The sequence below is a fragment of the Chrysemys picta genome, chromosome 1 (assembly GCF_011386835.1).
Source record: "Chrysemys picta bellii isolate R12L10 chromosome 1, ASM1138683v2, whole genome shotgun sequence".
Lineage (NCBI taxonomy): Eukaryota > Metazoa > Chordata > Testudines > Emydidae > Chrysemys > Chrysemys picta.
Window position 1 is genome coordinate 298016489 of NC_088791.1, and position 18308 is coordinate 298034796.

Sequence of the window (18308 nt, forward strand, 5' to 3'; positions counted from 1 at the left end):
CCTCAGCAGCTACCCCCACCCCATTCCCACGCTCTCCCCACCATCACCCCAAACTTCCCCTCGCCCCGACCCCCCCAGGAGTGAAGCCTGATTCCGCCCGCTCCCGGCTAGAGCAGAGCCAGCCCCCTGCCCTCTGGAGCAGCGGCCGGGCCACAGCCAGCGCTAGGCAGAAGCAAACCAAACAGCTGCTTAGGGCCCCGAGCAGCTCTGGGGGGGAGGGGGTGGCTATTAATTTGTGTTGTGTGCAGAGGGGGGCCCCCAGTAAATATCCCTGCTCAGGGCCGCCCGTGGGTTAGCACCGGCACTGCGCCGGTCCCGTGAGCGGCACCAGGAAGCCGGAGCCGCCCACAGCCCCGCCGGATACCTGGAGATGAGCTAGGAGCGTCCTGCCCGGCCGAGCGCCGGCCCGCGGCGGGGGGCAGGGTCGCTGCTGCCCCGAACCCCCCACGAGGCACCTGGACGCGGCCACCCCGGCAGCGCGCGGAGCAGGAGGCTAGGAGTGTGCGGGACGCTGCCGCGACCGGTCCAGATCATGTGACGGGAGAGAACGAGAAACCCAACATTCGTCACGTGCTACCAAACTCCGCCCCTTTCCCCGTTCGGGATCCGGGTGCAACGAACTTAACTCCTCCTCTCAGGCCTCACGCGGACAGTGACAGGTCCCGCCCGCTCTCACCGCCCATTGGGTGCTTGCCCCGGCCTCAGAAGCTGACGAGACTGAGGCGCTGCGCTCTGATTGGCCGGCGGTGTCGGGTTCTGACAGGCCTAAAGCAGGAGAGTAACGGAACCACTCTCCGCCGGTGTATCACCACAAAGTGCTCCCCTCCCCTTTTGCTACTGGGAGCGGTTTCTGCCACGCAGCGTAGCAGTTTGGTAAACTGTTTGTTAACTTGCTACCGCCTGTCCATGGGGTTGCGAATCAGGAGGGGATGGGGTATGTGGTCAAAAACGATCCCGATCTGCTTCCTGACCGGAGTGGCCGCTTTCATTGCATTTGTGAAAGGGGAGGTAGTGTTTGTAGGTATAGAGCGTGCCCCTGAGCCCAAGGTGAGACCACAGTGGCCCCTTTTCATTTTTTCCACTGGCTTCTCCTTGCTTAGTTCCAAGAACTGGGCTGCTCATGCACCTGTCACTGGTCCAGGGATGGTTGCAAAACAGGAGGGATGGGGTTGTGGTGGAAAACACTCCCGGGCTGCTTCCTCTGGGGGGATGGTTGCAAAACGGGAGGGATGGGGTTGTGGTGAAAAACACTCCCGGTCTGCTTCCTCTGGGGGGATGGTTGCGAAACGGGAGGGATGGGGTTGTGGTGAAAAACACTCCCGGTCTGCTTCCTCTGGGGGATGGTTGCGAAACGGGAGGGATGGGGTTGTGGTGGATGGTAGCGAAACGGGAGCGGGAGCACTTTGTGGTGATACACCGGCTGGCGCCGCTGTTATGTAGTCTGGAGGCCGGAACCAAGAGCGCCGAACCGCGAGCTGGCCAGGGGCAGCGCGTGCCCGGCGCATAACCCTTGCCCCTCCCCCGCGCTAGCCGCTCACTCTGCCCGGCGGGGGGGAGAGGGGCGCTCCCACTTCCTTGATGGCTGCGGGACGCAACCGGGGGGGGGGCTGCAGGTGGGGGGCAGAGAGTGAAGGTGGGGCCCGGCGGGCGGTGGCTGGGGAGTGAACCCGGAGGCAGGGGGGAGACGGGCGGTGGGTGGGGGGAGGGAAGCAGTGCGGGGGCAGCCTGGGGGGGGGGGAATGGGTGGGGCAGGGGCTGTGCCTACCAGGTGGTGGTTACAGGTTCCGGAGCCCTTCAGACGCTCCGCGGGGCAGCCCTGGGGCCAGAGAGGCGCCAGCCATCTCCATCAGCCGGCCCCGGTCAGGCAGCAGAGCGGGGCTGGAGCAGCTCCCGGCATTTGGCTGTGCCCAGCCCTGTGCCCCGCTGCTGCAGTGGCGGTGGGGAAAGCGCGCTGCACTGCTCCGTCCTCTTCTGTACGCCCGTCCCGCTCCCCGCACAGCTCCTCCTGGGCACGGGGCTGCTATGCAAACATAGTGAGCAAGAGCAAATAGACTGAAGGCGGCTTGGCTTCCTCTGCAGAGGTAAAGTAGCAGCCTTCTACCTTGAGCAGAGCTCAGCAACATCATATAGCATCAGCAACATTGTGGTTGCTTACTTAGAAAGTTAACGTTTTCTAAAACCAAAAACCCAGTGACATTATGCAGGGAACAATCTGGACTGATGGACAGCTCAGTTCTCCAACATGGAGTGCCTTTCTCACTGCTTAACAGACAGCAACCACTCCTGGTCATGTAAATCACTCAGCTATATTGTAGAAGTGCTATAGCCAGCGACTCTTGAATCACACCAGCAAACTCCCAGTCCCAGACTTTCCCCCAGAAATGGATGTCTTGTACTGCCTAGCAACCTTCTGGACACTACAAGCTCATATAAAGTTAATTATTTAATTCATAGAAAATGATATACACAAATCCTGTTATCCCAAACACACCGGTTTAGATAAAACAAATGTATTAACTAGAGAAAGATTATTTGTAATCACTTAAAAACTAAGAAATCAAAAGGTAAAATGCAACTAATATCTAACTTAACAAGCTAAGTGAATTTTAAGCAAAGGTCTCTCTCACCACAAGTTCCAACAGTCTTCACTGGCTGAATCCTTCAGTCAGGATCTCCCCCCAGCCCAGTACTGCTTCCTTTCAAGTGTTGATGCCATTAGTAGAGAGAAAGGGAATGATGATTTGGGGTGGCTGTCCTCTCCTCTAAGAGCACTTTGTCTTGCACAAGAATCATCTTGGGAAAGTCTGTGTGGACAGGAACCTTAAGGTGCTTCTTTGTCAAAATGTAGACTTTTTGCCTACATCCTCTTTCCCGTGGAAGAATGGCCACTGAATCAGATGATGGTCCACGTGATCTTGTTGACACCTGGCTGAGACGTTGATTAGCCTTTTGTCTCTAGGGAACTGGTGTGTGACTGCCCTCCAGAACATGGTTTAGTAATATCATATAGTGGAATCTTATAATTGTATATACAATGTTGCCACACATTTTACCAGGACAATAATGGCCAGCAAATAATCTGTTTTAAAATGATACCTCACAAGGCCAACTTTGTACAAAATGTATAATAGTCCTATAAAAGGGGCAAAATAGGGGTACCCTCCCTGCAAGCAACCTCACTATTCCCACCTGCCCTACATCCTGAGTAGCATGCTCCTCCACTGCTGCATCTCATAGTTCAGCACACATCCTACCCACCCATCCCCATACCTGTAGCTGCCCAGCAGTTGGAAGATGGCCTATGGATTTTCCCTTGTTCTAAACATCTCTTTGAAGAATAAAGGTGTCAAAATGTTCAACTAATACAATGATACAATATTGTTGAGCATTCTTGGACAAAACAGCACTTTATTTTTATACTTCTGCTATGGTTCTCTCTCACATTGTTGCAAAAGGGAGAAAATATTTGAAAAACTAGAAAGAGCTCTCCCATTGACATAGCGCTGTGCACTCTACCACTTATGCTGACGTAATTTGTGTCACTGAGGGGGGTGGAATATTCACACCCCCTGAGCGACATACATTTTGCCGACGTAAGTGGTAGTGTAGACATTGCCTAAAATCTTAAGCACTATAATTTGGGTATCTATTCAACTTGATGGTGTGTTATTAACAATTAAGTGACTAGGGCAGGATTGACCATTGCTTGTTTATTCAAACATCTGACTGCATCTGTCTGAAATTCTAGGCACAATACAGCTATAGATAAACATAGGAATCAAAGCCATGGTCATATATAGTGCCTATCTATAGAAAGGGAAATAAGGACAACTCAGGGAATTACAGACCAGTCAGCTTAACTTCTGTACCCGGAAAAATAATAGAGCAAATAATTAAGCAATCAATTTGCAAACACCTAGAAGATAATAAGGTGATAAGTAACAGTCAGCATGGATTTGGCAAGAACAAATTGTGTCAAACCTGATAGCTTTCTTTGACGGGGTAACAAGCCTTGTGGATAGGGGGAAGCAGTAGACGTGGTATATCTTGACTGTAGTAAAGCTTTTGATACTGTCTCGCATGACCTTCTCATAAACAAACTAGGGAAATGCAACCTAGATGGAGCTGCTATAAGGTGGGTGCAAAACTGGTTGGAAAACCATTCCCAGAGAGTAGTTATCAGTGGTTCACAGTCATGCCAGAAGGACATAACGAGTGGGGTCCCTCATGGATGAGTTCTGTGTCTGGTTCTGTTCAATATCTTCATCAATTATTTAGATAATGGTATAAAGAGTAAATTTATAAAGTTTGTGGCGATACCAAGCTGGAAGGGGTTGCAAGTGCTTTGGAGGATAGGATTAAAATTAGGGTTGTCACGTGATTAAAAAAATCACGATTAATTGCGTGATTAAAAAAATTAATCATGCTGTTAAACAACAATAGAATACCAGTTATTTTAATTATTTTTGGATGTTTTCCTACATTTTCAATATTGATTTCATTTACATCACAGAATACAAAGTGTACAGTGCTCACTTTATATTATTTTGATTACAAATATTTGCACTGTAAAAATGATAAAAGAAATAGTATTTTTCAATTCATATAAGTACTGTAGTGCAAGTTCTTTATCATGAAAGTTGAATTTACAAATGTAGAATTATGTACAAAAAAACCTGCATTCAAAAATAAAACAGTGTAAAACTTTAGAGCCTACAAGTCCACACAGTCCTACTTCTTGGTCAGCAAATCACTTGGACAAACAAGATTGGTTACAATTTGAAGGAGATATTGCTGCCTGCTTTTTGTTTACAATGTCACCTGAAAGTGAGAACAGCGTTCACATGGCACTGTTGTAGCCAGTGTTGCAAGATATTTACGTGCCAGATATGCTAAACATTCATGTGTCCCTTCATGCTTCAATCACTATTCCAGAGGACATGGTTTCATGCTGATGATGGGTTCTGCTTGATAACGATCTGGAGCAGAGCAGACCGACATGTTCATTTTCATCATCTGAATCAGCTGCCACCAGCAGAAGGTTGATTTTCTGTAGTTTCCACATCAGAGTGTTGCTCTTTTAAGACTTCTGAAAGCATGCACCACACCTCGTCCCCCTCAGATTTTGGATGCCACTTCAGATTCTTAAACCTTGGGTCGAGTGCTGTAGCTATTTTTAGAAATCTCATTGTGACAGGTTGGATCACAGAAACCTCCTTGGGAACTGCCAACTGATGTGCCAAGACTACTTCTGCCCCTGCTTTCCCTGCCAGCCTGGGAATCCAGCACCCTGTCTTGTTGAGCCAGACACACCAGTCTGCTCCAACACAGACCCAGGGACTGAACCACGTGCCCCAAAGCTGCAGACTTAACTGAAAGCAACTTACAGAAGTGTTCCTGTCTTTAACACTCAGATGCTCAACTCCCAATGGTGTCTAAACCCCCAAATAAATCTGTTTTACCCTGTATAAGGCTTATACAGGGTAAACTCATAAATTGTTCACCCCCTGTAACACCGATAGAGAGATATGCACAGTTATTTGCCCCCTCCCCCAGTTATTAATACATACTCTGGGTTAATTAATAAGTAAAAAGTGATTTTATTAAATACAGAAAGTAGGATTTAAGTGGTTCCAAGTAGTAGCAGACAGAACAAAATGAATTACCAAGTAAAATAAAATAGAACACGCCAGTCTCTAAGAAAAGTGAATACAGATAAAACCTCACCAGTTCCAGTAAGCTTCCTTTTACAGACTAGTCTCCTTCTAGTCTGGGTCCAGCAATCACTCACACCCCCTGTAGCTACTGACCTTTGTTCCAGTTTCTTTCAGGTATCCTTGGGGGTGGAGAGGCTCTTTCTTTAGCCAGCTGAAGACAAAATGGAGGGGTCTCCCAGGGGTTTAAGTAGACTTTTTCTTGTGGGTGGAGACCCCCTCCTCTCTCCTATGCAAAGTCCAGCTCCAAGATGGAGTTTTGGAGTCACATGGGCAAGTCACATGTCCATGCATGACTGAGTTTCTTACCAGCCAAGCCACATTCCTGGGAAAGCTCCGATGTGGACTGGCATCTTCGAGTTCATTGTTGGCGTAAGTGGTTCTTGATTGGGCACTTAATTTGCACATTCCTTTCTCAAGAAGCTGACTAAATGTTTTACTAAGGCTATTAAGCAAATATATAGCCAATATTCAGAACTTCAAGTACAAAAATGATATATGCATACAAATAGGAAGAATATATTCAGTATATCATAACCTTTACATAGATATGTTACATGGCATATGTAGCATAAAACATATTCCAGTTATATCATATATACATTCATAAGCATATTCCCATGAAGCCTTATTGGGTACACTGTCATACTCATATTGGTACCTTCTTTGCATTCTGTCAAATCTGCTGTGAAAGTGTTATTAAAACGAACATGTGCTGACTGGGTCATCAACCGAGACTGCTATAACATGAAATAAATGCAGACTGCAGCTAAAACAGAGTAGGAGACATACAATTCTCCCCCAAAAGAGTTCAGTCACAAATTTAATTAACTTTAAAAAAAAAAAAAAAAAACGAGTATCATCAGCATGGAAGCATGTCCTCTACAATGGTGGCCAAAGCATGAAGGGACATACAAATGTTTAGCATATCTGGCACATAAATACCTTCCAACGCCAGCTACAAGAGTGCCATGTGAATGCCTGTTCTCACTTTCTGGTGACGTAAATAAGAAGCAGGCAGCAGTATCTCCCGTCAAAGTAAACAAATTTGTTTGTCTTAGTGATTGACAGAATAAGAAGTAGGACTGAGTGGACTTGTAGGCTCTAAAGTTTTACACTGTTTTGTTTTTGAGTGCAGTTATGTAACCAAAAATAAATAAATCTGCATTTGTAAGTTACACTTTCACGATAAAGAGATTGCACTTCAGTACTTGTATGAGGTGAATTGAAAAATACTATTTCTTTTGTTTATCATTTTTACAGTACATATATGTGTAATAAAAAATAATAATATAAAGTGATCATTGTACACTTTGTATTTTGTGTTGTAATTGAAATCAATATTGAAAATGTAGGAAAACATCCAAAAATTTCAATTGGTATTCTGTTGTTATAAGTGCGATTAATTGCGATTAATTTTTTTGAGTTAATTGCATGAGTTAACTGCGATTAATTGACAACCCTAATTAAATTTCAAAATGATGCAGACAAACTGGAGAAATAGTGTGAAGTAAATAGGATGAAATTCAATAAGGACAAATGCAAAGTACTCCATTTAGGAAGGAACAATCAGTTGCACACATACAAAATGGGAAATGACTGCCTAGGATGGAGTACTGTGGAAAGGGATCTGGGGGTCATAGTGGATCACAGGCTAAATATGAGTCAACAGTGTAACACTGTTGCAAAAAAGCGAACATCATTCTGGGATGTATTTGCAGGAGTGTTGTAATCAAGACACTAGAAGTAATTATTCTGCTCTGCTCTGCGCTGATTAGGCCTCAACTAGAGTATTGTGTCCAGTTCTGGGCACCACATTTCAGGAAAGATGTGGACAAATTGGAGAGAGTCCGGAGAAGAGAAAGAAAACATGACCTATGAGGGAAGATTGAAAAAAATGGGGTTTGTTTAGTCTGGAAAAGAGAAGACTAAGAGGAGACATGATAACAGGTTTCAGGTAAAAGGTTGTTACAAGGAGGAGGGAGAAAAATTGTTCTTAACCTCTGAGGATAAGACAAGAAGCAGTGGGCTTAAATTGCAGCAAAGGAGGTTTAGGTTGGACATTAGGAAAAATTTCCTAACTGTCAGGGTGGTTAAGCACTGGAATAAATTGCCTAGGGAGGTTGTGGAATCTCCATCATTGGAGATTTTTAAGAGCAGGTTAGACAAACACCTGTCAGGAATGGGTCTAGATCAGGGGTGGCCAATCTGTGGCTCCAGAGCCACATGCGGCTCTTCAGAAGTTAATATGCAGCTCCTTGTATGGGCACCGACTCCAGGGCTGGAGCTACAGGCGCCAACTTTCCTGTGTGCTGGGGGTGCTCACTGCTCAACCCCTGGCTCTGCCACAGGCCCTGCTCCCACTCCACCCCCCCGCCCGAGCCTGCAGTGCCCTCGCTCCTCCCTCCTCTCAGCCCAGCCTTTTGCATCCCTCAGTTAACCCCCAATCAAACCCTCTTCCCTAGGGAAAGTAGCTGGATGTTGTAGCATATCGTGAAGGTCTCCAAGACCAGGTTCTGCCATATAGAGTGCACTGCAACAGTCTAAACTTGGCAAGTTCCACCTCCAAGAGAAAAGGACACAGCCTACTTACTATTATTTGTAAAGCAGCAGAGCCCATGCTCCATTGTGCTAGGCACTGTACAAATTTATAACAAAAAGACAGACTCTTTCAGAAAGGGACAATTTACAAGATTATGCTTGCTTCCTAAATTGCTCTTCTAGCCTCATTGCCATCCTTACTCTATAGCTCCAAGAATTTATTTCTTTTTCTGCTCCCATGCTTTTTGGTCACACACAGGATAACTGAAATGTTTTATCCCTTTTTAATCTGCTATTTTCTGCTGCTGAATATTTGCACTTTGTCATATACACAAAGCTTCTCCCAGAAGAGCTTAAAGTGTGGCAAATAAACCCAGGATCTAGATTTGAGTGGGATAGGTTTTTTATTCCTGTAAAACTAGGGTGTGTCCTAGCCATAGTGAAGAGCTTGGTATAACGGAGATTAAATTAGAGTCAGATCCTAATGAAGCACATCAGAAATTAATCTGGTGTTTTTATCCTAGTCCACATCCAAAACCACTGCATGATTATCAGCCTCTTTTCGGGAGGGACTGGGACTGTACACTAGTATTTGGGATCCCAATTGAAGTACATTAGCAGTGATTTGAAGGAAAAATTTACATAACCCCTGCCAGGCTGTAGCCAATTATATTTGTCTCTGACAGACACAACAAGCCTCACACCTATACAAACATTTAGTAAAGAAATAAACATGATCCGTAAATAATGGCTTTTAAACTTAATTAAATAAAAACAGATCAAAAAGCCACTAATTGTTCTTGATTTCCCTGTAGAAGCCAGACCAGAGTGTAATCAATTCTCCATTTTTATAGCTCTGATGTGATGCCTCCCTTCCTATTTATCAAATTTAGGTGCCAGTCCTGCAGTGAGCTTTGCATGCACACAGGATTCTGCCTGCACAGACTTCACTGTTGTATTGTAGACTTAGGCCTTGTCCACACTACACAGTTTTGTCGACAAAACATTGGAGGTGTATGCATAACGATGTTCCTCCCACTGATTTAACTGTCCTGCTACGCCAACATAATAAAACCACCTCAACTAGCGGCATAGATCTTTTTCTAACAAAGTTAGAGCGAAGCAGTGTCAGAGTGACCACTGTGCTTGCTTATGTCGCCCTAAGTGGCCTCCAGGAAGTGTCCCACAATTCCCATCATGACCACTCTGGTAAGCAGTTTCTATTCTGCTGCCCTATAGCCAGGTATACAGGCACGTGCCTCTCCCGCCTTTAAAGTCCCAGGAATTTTTGAAATTCCACTTCCGGTTTATTCAGCGTGGACAGCTCACATCACATCGTCCCAGCTGACCATGCCGACTTTCTGCAGCAAATGGGCTCCCATGTGGAGTACATTGGAGTTGCTGGATCTGTTGGGAGAAGAGGCGGAGCAGTCACAGCTCCGATACAGCCATAGGAACTTTGACACTGAGGAACGGATTGCTTGTGGCATAAATGAGAAGGGGCATGAAAGGGACATGAAGCAGTTCCATGCTAAGATCAAGGAGCTGAGGCTGATGTACCAGAAGGCAAAGGAGGCCAACCGTTGCTCTGGTGTTGTGCCAAAAATATGCCACTTCTACAAAGAGCTGCATACCATCCTCAGCAGCAACCCTACCTCCACAGCCAAGAGCCCTGTGGATACTTGGGGGGGGGACCGGAGGCAGTGGCCAGCAGAGTCAACCCCAGGGACGAAGTGATCGATGAGGAAGTCAAGTTGGAGGAGGATGTGGGACAGGCAACAGGCTTGTCTGGTGGTGTGGCGAGGCGAGCCGAGCCAGGATCTCTTTGTGACTCCAGAGGGGTCTAGCCAGTCCCAGCAGTCTGGCTCTGGCATGCCTGAAGCAGGGAGGGGAGCTCCAGTAAGTACTCTTTGTTTTCTTTGATAGTGCATGGTTACATGAGGTAAAGGTATCCTTTATTTGGTTACATGGTGCACATGGGAGAAAGGATTGAAAAGTTAACAACATTAAGTACTGTTTGCATCTGTTTCACATTCCCCTATGCAGCTACACAGCAGAGCCCTGTGGAAAAGTTTGTTAATGGACACCGAGATCTCCTGGGAATCCTCTCTATAGAGATCGCTAGGAAACTTTCTTGCAGATACTCTGCAATCCTCTGCTGAAGACTGCTTAGCAGAGTTGCTTTGTTTCTTCCCCGGTTGTAGGAAATGTTGCCACGCCAATCAGCAATTACTTCTGGAGGAACCAAAGCAGCATACGGACCGGTCTGAAGCTGCTCACATGCAGGAAATGCACCCTTGCATTTTCAGTTACCCTCAGTAGTGTGATTTCAGCTTTGATCACCCCCACCTACGTAAAATTGTGCCAGTATTCAGCATAGTGTCCATAAGCCTTTTTACTGATCCCCTTCTGAAACTACTCAGACCCTTTGTCCCGTTTTGCACCACCCCCACCCCCAAGGCTGAACTCAACATATTTAGTCCTCTGGCCATGCTGCATGCTTGCCAAGGGAAAGTGAGAAAGAGGTGTATATAACTCTTATGATTCAAGACTATGAGTGCACACACAATACCGACTCTGTGTATTGTTTCTTTTGCTTCTGCAGATGTGCCCTTGAAGGCCATCTCCTACACACCAGCAGAGTGCCTCCATCAGATAAGGGGGCGAACGAGAAGTAAGGAGGACATGTTTTGCAAAGTGCTGCAATCATCAGATCAGGCTGATAGTGAGCACAGAGCATGGAGAGAGGCAATAAACAAGAAATGGATAGCCAGGAGAAGAGACTGGGCCAGGAGCAGATAATACAGGGCAGGAGTGAATAATAAAGCTCATGGAGGACTAAATAGAGCTGCTGAGGTCCCTGTTTGTGCTGCAGGTGGAACACATGCATGCTCAACTCCCCGTGCATCCCATACAGAACTGCCTTCCTTGTCCTCCCCAAACTCCCCTTACACATTCCTCTCACATTCCCAGCCTGTCACAGTACCTCTTGCACTCCACCCCTAGGGACATTTTCCATAACGACAGCTGGACTTACACACAGCTGTGAGTTCCTCACTTCAGAGAGTGCTGCTCACTGTCATGTCCCTTGTAAGAAATGTTAATCTGTGTCATGGGCAGTGGGTATAATAGGCCAGGGGAGGCTCTGCTTCCCCTAGTGCTGTCATAACTGCTGGATCTCTGGTTGCAGGGTTTGGCGGCAAAGTTTTTGCTTTATTATACCCCATGCAGGTTCCAGGGTGGTAGAGGAGTCACATACTACCTCCTTAACTGCCCCAGAACCTGCATGGGGCATATCAAAAGTATCTTCTACAGACACTTTTCCCCTGGGCGAGTTGGGTCCGCGAAGGGGGAGGCATGACACGGCTTTGGCCAGCCCTGGGCTCCTCTAGGTCAGGGAGGGGGAAGGCTCAGGGCTTCGGCCAAACCAGGGCTCCTTCATGCGGGGTGGGAGGAGGCTCGGGCTTCAGACAGCCAGGGGCTCATCCGGGCGGGGGGAGGGGGGTGCAAGTGGTCCAAGGCTCCTCCTGGCAGGTGGAGGGGTTCAGGATTTCAGCCAGCCCGGGGGTCCTGCGGCCGGGGTGAGGGGCCTCTTCAGGCGGGGGAAGGAGCTTGTGGCTCCGGCCATGGGGAGGGCATGGGAGGAAGGGGCAGATAGCCTCCCCACAGGGGGGCTCCATCTGTCGTCCATGATCTGTGTATTGATGTTTAACAAAAATTTAGTCTTACAAAGACAGTGATTATTTGTCACCTACACAGTGTGGTTGCAACAGAAATTCATACACAGTGGCAATCGGCACATTTGCCAACTACAATTAACACTCAGCAGGAATCATTACAGGAGACATTCAATGTGGCAAGTAAATAATGCCTGGCTCAATTCATTGCAGAAGAATGCATTACTGGGGCTCATGGTCAAAATGCTGCTTCAAAGTCCTTTGATTTGACTAGCCCCCCATTGAGCCCCTCTAATAGCTCTAGTGTCTGGCTGCTCAAAACCAGCTGCCAGGTAGCCCACCTCAATGTTCCACCCCTGCGGAAACTTTTCCCCCTTGGCTTCACAAATATTATTCAGAGCACAGCAGCCTGCTATGACCATGGGAATAATTTCCTCATTGATGTCTGCCAAAAAGGTAGCGCCACCTACCCTTTAATCTGCCAAACTCACATTCTACAGTGATTCTACACCTGCTGAGCCTGCTATCAAGATTTCTGGTGTATGGCTTCATGCGCCACAGGAGTAAGGGGTAGGCTGGGTCTCCCAGGATCACTAGGATTGCCACATCCCCTATTGGAATCCTCTGGTCTGGAAAGAAAGTCCCTGCATGCAGCTTTCTATACAGGCTCATGTTCCTGAAGATGTGTGTGTCATGCACTTTCCCTGGCACCTCGCATTGATGTCAGTGAAATGACCCTGGTGATCCACCAGTGCCTGCAAGACTATGGAGAAGTAGCCCTTTCTGCTGATGTACTCCATTACAAGATGGTCTGGGCCAAAATTGGGATATGCGTGCTATCTATCTCCCCACCGCAGTTAGGGAATCCCATTGCCACAAAGCCATCCACTATTTCCCACACATTGCCCAGAGTCACAGTCCTTCATAGGAAGAGGTGATTAATAGCCCTACAAACTTGTATCACGGCAACCCCCATGGTGGACTTCCCAACTCCAAACTGATTCACAACTGACTGGTAGCAGTCTGGAGTTGCCAGCTTCCACACAGCGATCAGCACATGCTTTCCCACTGTTAGGGCAGCTCTCATTTTGGTGTCCTTGTGACACAAGGCAGAGGTGAGCTCCGCAGAATGTTCAAGGAAGATGGCTTTGTGCCTACAAACATTTTGCAGCCACTGCTCATCATCCCATACCTGCATCACAATCTGATTCCACCACTCAGTGCTTATTTCCTGAGCCCAGTAACCACGGTCCACTGTGTGCAGCTGCTGCTCCATAAATGCCAACATCAATCTTGAATTGTTTCTTTCCATAGTACACAGCACGGCAGGCAGCACAGATTCCTGCTCAGATTCTCAGCTCATGAAATACTGCAGGATCAGTCGCATTGTGTTCATAACACTCAGGGCCGGCTCCAGGCACCAGCCGACCAAGCATGTGCTTGGGGCGGCACCTTATAAGGGGCGGCCAATGTTGGGGTGGCAGGGGGTGCTCGTGGTGTTTTTGTTTTTGTTTGCAGGGTGGCGCTCGAGGGTTTTTTTTTGTTTCAGTGGCGTGGTGCTGGGGGGGTCTTCGGCGGCGTGGCGCTGGGGGGGGGGGTTGGGCGGTGCGGCCCGGCCCAGCCCAGTGCGGCGCAGCACTCCGGGGGTTTGGGCGGCCCAGCATGGTGCTTCGGGGGGGGGGGAGGGGGGCGGGGCAGGGGTTTGGGCGGCCTGGTGCGGCGCTCGGGGGTTTGGGCGGCCCGGCCCGGCGCTTGGGGGGGGAGGGGGCGGGGGTTTGGCCGGCCCGGCGCAGCGCTCCGAGGGTCTGGGCAGCCCGGCAAGGTGCTCGGGGGGGCGGGGGTTTGGGCGGCCCGGCGAGGCGCTCGGTGGGGACGGGCGGCCCAGCATGGTGCTCGGGGGGGACGGGCGGCCCGGCGCTCCGGGGGTTTTGGGCGACCCGGCACGGCAATCGGGGGGGGGGTGTTACGGCGGGGTGGCGCTCTTCTTTTTTGCCTGGGGCGGCAAAAAAGTTAGAGCTGGCCCTGATAACACTTATCCCAAGACTGGTGAGCTGTGCAGGATCCATGCTTTAAGGCAGAGATGGTGGGTATAAGGTTTACAGGGGCAGTTGAAAAACAGTGTGAAATGCAATTGGAAGCCCTTAGAATTATGGGATGGAGAAAATTGCATCATGGGATGGTGATCCCACCCCCAAGATGCACTGCGATCCAGACCCAGAAGTCCTAACGGGAGAAAGTGGCGATTGGCAGTGGGATAGCTACCCACGGTGCTCTGCTCTCTGTTGGTGCTAGAGCACCACCTGTGGATGTGCTCCGCCATCACAAGGAGCATTGAGTGAACATGCACAAGTGATGTAATTATAGCGGTTTATGATCGTCGCCATAACTTAAGTCGACTTAACTCTGTAGTGTAGACATGGCCTCAGAATTCAAAGGGATGTGCTCAAGCTGTTGATCATGCCATTATATCAACAGGCAATCATTTTCCAAAAAATGCACACCATTTGATTTTAGTACCAACACATAGTAGAGCCTATGATGTATTCCAGGCTAGCCCTAGGCAAGGCATCTCTGTGGATCCTTTGGCAATTTCCTAGGGCCTCAAAGTGGAAATAGGACTGAAGTACGTTTAGCTTTCATAGTCTCATGGAGCACATCGGAAAGGCTCTGTGTTTTTAGGAGCTGTACATGAGTTTGGACTAAGCCTGAAATAGGACCCACCTACCATCTGGTTGGAATGCTTTCTGTTCAGCCAGGTGCGGCTCTATGTTTTTTTGCCGCCCCAAGCAGGGCAGTCAGGCGGCGCACCTGCAGGCGGTCCGCTGGTAACGTGGATTTGGCAGGAGGTCTGCCAGTGTTGCGCCTTTGGAGTCCCTGCCGCAGAATTGCTGCCAAAACCGCGGGACTGGCGGACCTCCTGCAGGCATGCCGCCAAAGGCAGCCTGACTGCCGCTCTCACAGGGACCGGCAGGCCGCCCCCCGCGGCTTGCCGCCCCAGGCACACGCTTGCTGCGCTGGTGCCTGGAGCCGACGCTGAGTTCAGCTTAGGTCTGGTTTGTATTTAGGACAAGAGGATCCAGCCCTCAGTTTATAACTCACATAAATCTAAGGAGCCTTGGCACTCAAACTGTTCATTGGGATTTAAAATGGGACTCAGAGGAGCCAGCTGGTACCTATAATTTTATCTGGCTATGAAGTACCATGCAAAGCTTTGATGATGTATAAGAAGTGCATATTAGAATATTGCTAAAATTTCCCCATCTCCTTTGTGCCTGAATTTCATACTGACTAAATGTGATAAATTGACAATTCTGAAAAAATGAGGCGGTCTGTTTAGCCGCGGAGGAGACACAAGCAGTGGCGATACAGGCTTCCTCATGTCATCCAATCAATGTAACTCAACACTAACCTCAACAGAATATATCTAGGGGTGGGTAACAATGGAATCTTGCAAACAGCTGGTCTTTACTAGGAAATGTTGTCATGTTAAAACACAATCACAAAGAGTCAAGTTAGCAAGTATGATGCTGATTGCTTAATTTATAAGTCAGGGCACAGTGAGTTCAGCATCATGTCAGCTAACTGTGGGTAAACCCTGGTTCCTGCTGTAAAGTATTGTGGCCTATCTTATAGCACCTCTTCCTACTGGACCAGGTTTTGCGCTTACTGAGCCAGCTCACTCCCTGGGGTAATTCTGTCTGAAGCTCTGTCACAGAATCCAGGTAAGCAGTTTCCAAAGTTAATTGTTTCCCCCCTCCCTCATTTCAAGCCTGCCTAGCAAAGGCAAACTCTTCCTTCAAAGGCTGTGCAGGCTGAATAGTCCCTTCCCCACCTCCACCCCTCACACCAGTAAGTTCATCAACCCAAATTTTATGGCCCTTACCTCCAAGCCCTAGAGATACAGTTGCTCTAGCAGCAGCCCATTAGGTGCATAGCAACTAGCCCCTTAGCTTTCTGGGGGGAATTGCTGTTTCTTTCTCCATTTCCTGCTGCCTTCTTCTATGAAGATCAGCCAATTAAGTGCCAGCTCTTTTTCTCAGGTGCAGCAGCAGAACTAATCAGCCAGCCTGTCAGCTGCAGGCCTCTGACCCCAGAGGAATGGTATCCCTTATACCTTCACACCAGCATAATTAGATGAGATATGAACACAGCTTCTCTTTTTGTCCTGACCAGTCATGGTTGGCATTGTATTATCTAATTCAGCTCCCTGTGTTCATGATGAAGCATGATAAAATTTCCTAGGGAAAACAAGTTTTGAGTGGGAAGATTGTGGTCTTTGAGGGGGAAATGGTGGAGATTTTTAAAACCCCTATTTACATTTTCCTTGGCTGTAGTTACAAGACCCTGAGGTCTGAACTTCCCTCTTGCCTCAGTGACTAGAAGGACAATTCTCTCTCCATTATATATAGTACGTCAGGCATTCTGGTCTGTTTGCTAAGTGGTAGTTAATACAGAGTTGCATACCCTTACGTTTCTCTCTGCATTTATACCTGTCGATCCAGTGCTAGAGCCCCAAATTCTCTGGAAGGATCAGAGAAAGAAGGAGCACACCAAATATCCCAAAAGAACTCTTTTGTAATGGAGAAGCTGCTATCTGGAATTAGATCAGCCTAGAATAAACCATTTTGAATAAGGAAGGGGATTGCTTCCTCGCTACCTCTATTGATAAGGTATCATAAGGCAGGCTAGGAAACACAGTACTAGTGGTGAGCAGAGGACTGGCTGTTTTCAATGCATGTTTGAATCCTCAAGCAGTGGATGGAACCTACCAGCACTAAGGGCCTGCCCCCCTCAGATGAGGGAGGGGCCACAGGAATTAGGAGACAACTGATTGCAGGCGACAGAAATGGAAAAACACATACAGGAGTGAGGATCTAGGTGTAAAATGAGGGAATCAGATGGGGACACCGAGCAGAGAACCCCAGATAGTGCCCAGAGCTTTGCAGAGTTTGAGGAGTGACTGGATGCAGTCCAGGAGAAGTGTCCCCAGATATGTGAGATGAGTAAGGAACAGAAGCAGCCCCCACAGTTGTAGGGAACCTCTCTGCTGAGCTTCCTCCTTCTGGTTGCTGGATGGCCATCTTGGCCAGCACCAGGAGGAGGTAGACAAGTAGGTCCTGCAACTTTGTGGGGCCACACACAGAGAGGGCATAAATGAGAAGGTGTGGGGAAAAGTGCAGCCAGAACCTCAACTAAGTTTAGCTCAAATATTTCAGCTCCTGTATTGAGAGAGCTCCAGCTTATGACTCTGCTGACACAGCTGGAGCAATATGATACTAGAAGAAAGATGCTCTCCCGGGTACCCAGACTCAAACCACTGGTGACTTCAAAGGTCAATATCAACATAGTGAATTCCACCCAGAAGCCCAAAGGCAATTTGAATCAGCCACTTCACATCTAAGTACAGAACATTGCACTAATAAAGCCTGGAGATCATGAATGTGTGAATCACTATGACTAGATCCAAATTCAACATGAGAGGACACGATCTTTTGTGGGCTGTCGATGGAAAAGGGTGTGTTTTGTGTCCATGGCTATTTGGGTATCCAGAAGCACTGAGGAGTCCCAGTGAACATCAAGGCTATGGACGGGCAGACACCCTCTAAGAGGATAATGTAATAAAGGTGGAAAATTCTTTAAAGTGCTTCTCTATTCCCTAGCCAGTGTCACCTGAGTTTTTCCAGGATTCAACCAGCTAATCTTCATCCAGTTGCAGATCCCAATCATAATTGGAAAATGGTGCTATCTGAGTCTGATATGAAAATGATGTAGAAGTGAGGGTAATCTTGCTGGCATTTTAATCCATCCTATTTCACAATCTTCACTAGCTGCTTTATATAGACATTGAACAGGATGGGGGAGAGACTGTATCCCTGTGAGACAACCACAGAAAAAAGCGCTGGCGGTGGAGGAGCAGGTGCACATCAGAACTCTGAGTGTGATGTGAGAGGAATGTGTGACGTAATCTCACAGTGATCCCTAACCCCTGCCATATGTCTCAGGTGAGGAGGAAGGATACCCTGGGTCTAGGCTGATCTCTAGAATGAACACTCTTCTGAGGCTACATTTACACTACAGTACTTACAAGCTGCAGTGCTTGTGGTGGAGACACTCTAAGATGACAGGAGAGAGCTCTCCCGTCTGCTTAATAACTCCTGCCTCTGCGAGAGGCAGAAGCTATGTCAGTGGGAGAAGCTCTCCCGTTGACATAGTGCTGTCTACACCAGCTCTTAGGTCGGTATAACTTATGTCGCTCAGGGGTGTGGCTTATTCACATTCCTGAGTGATGTAGGTTATACAAAAGTAACCTGTAGTGTAGACAAGATCTGAGTCACTGAAATTTGAAACTGGTTCCTTTTAAAGAACAGTTTTCCTA

The 18308-nt window shown here is 47.9% G+C and overlaps 1 protein-coding gene across 4 annotated transcripts in view; it reads right to left on the reverse strand.

Moving 5' to 3' along the window:
* Nucleotides 1-15838, reverse strand: part of RCBTB1 (RCC1 and BTB domain containing protein 1) — a 62435-nt gene extending 46597 nt beyond the window's left edge. Inside the window, exon 1 of one of the 4 annotated variants that reach the window (XM_065593824.1) lies at nt 15816-15838. The gene's annotated coding sequence lies outside the window, so the exon portion shown is untranslated. Of the gene's footprint in view, nt 1-364; nt 598-1765; nt 2018-15815 lie in introns of those variants that run through there. The other 3 variants (XM_042842736.2, XM_065593844.1, XM_005287124.5) reach the window with 3 other exon arrangements.
* Nucleotides 15839-18308: the final 2470 nt, after the last annotated feature.